Raw genomic sequence first — 985 nt, forward strand, 5'->3', positions numbered from 1 at the left:
CGGCGGGGTGAGGATGGGACCAGTTCACCCCCTACCCGGCCAAGGGGAGAGGGGGGCTAGACCTGCCTTCCCTGCTCCTTCCGCTCAGACCCCATTTGCAGACTGTAAATAAATGTTTTTTTTAAAAAAAATAATAATTCTTTGTGCTGCAGGTGTTGAAAGGGTCATGCCCTAGGACAGAGCTAAAAAGTGAAGGAAGCAGGGCTGCATCCACTTTGATTTTGGCGAGTACCACCTAGCCCCCCAAATCAAATGGTTTTTTTTTTTTTAACCCATTTCCTTTTGGCAAACACCCCCCCGGCAGGTGCGTGCAGGGAGGGCTCGGGCGCAGGCGAGGGGCAGGCAGACACGGCTCAGTAGAAACCATTGAAGTTTTATTTGCAGTCACAATGCTTACACTGTATGCAGCAAACACCCTTACAAGTCAACCAGCAATCTGCTCACGCGAAAAAAGGACCCAACACACAATCGCCAGAGGAGAGAAAAACAAAACAAAAACAAAAAAAAAAAAAAAAAGAGAAAAAATAAAATTAAGAGTAGGGTGGTGTCTGGGAAGAGAAAGTGAAGCCCTAAGGACCGAGTGTCTGTGGGTTGAGCTGAGCAAGAGGATGCACACAACTAGCAGCAACAATAGTGGAAAAAGTACAAGGCAAACAGGTTCCCTCCCCCATCAGCTTTCCTCTGGAAGTCAATTTTATATCCAAAACATTTATTATGGTGACTTAGAATAAAAAAAAAAAAAGGAATCATTTTAAAGGGGGGGTGTTAAATACTTCATGCTAGGCAAACCTTGTTATTAAGAACCCTCCGAGGTGGCAGGGGGGGCTGCCGCAGGGACCGACCGAGAGCACGGCAAGCTCGCCCGCAGCCCGAGCATCGCCCGCTGCCTGCTCCACGGAGATGGGGACAGAAAAACAGAAAAAGGAGAAGGTGGAGGGAGGAGAGGGCCGCTGGGCAGGCAGCCGGTGCGGCATCGGTCCAGAGG

At 49.4% G+C, this 985-nt stretch overlaps 1 protein-coding gene across 1 annotated transcript in view; it reads left to right on the forward strand.

Moving 5' to 3' along the window:
* The window catches only part of PBDC1 (polysaccharide biosynthesis domain containing 1), a gene marked incomplete at its 5' end in the record, with an annotated part of 2,183 nt that overhangs the window by 553 nt on the left and 645 nt on the right, over nucleotides 1-985 (forward strand). The gene's annotated exons all lie outside the window — the stretch shown is intronic.

The sequence above is a fragment of the Pterocles gutturalis genome, unplaced genomic scaffold (assembly GCF_000699245.1).
Source record: "Pterocles gutturalis isolate BGI_N339 unplaced genomic scaffold, ASM69924v1 scaffold5847, whole genome shotgun sequence".
In the NCBI taxonomy this organism is placed as follows: domain Eukaryota; kingdom Metazoa; phylum Chordata; class Aves; order Pterocliformes; family Pteroclidae; genus Pterocles; species Pterocles gutturalis.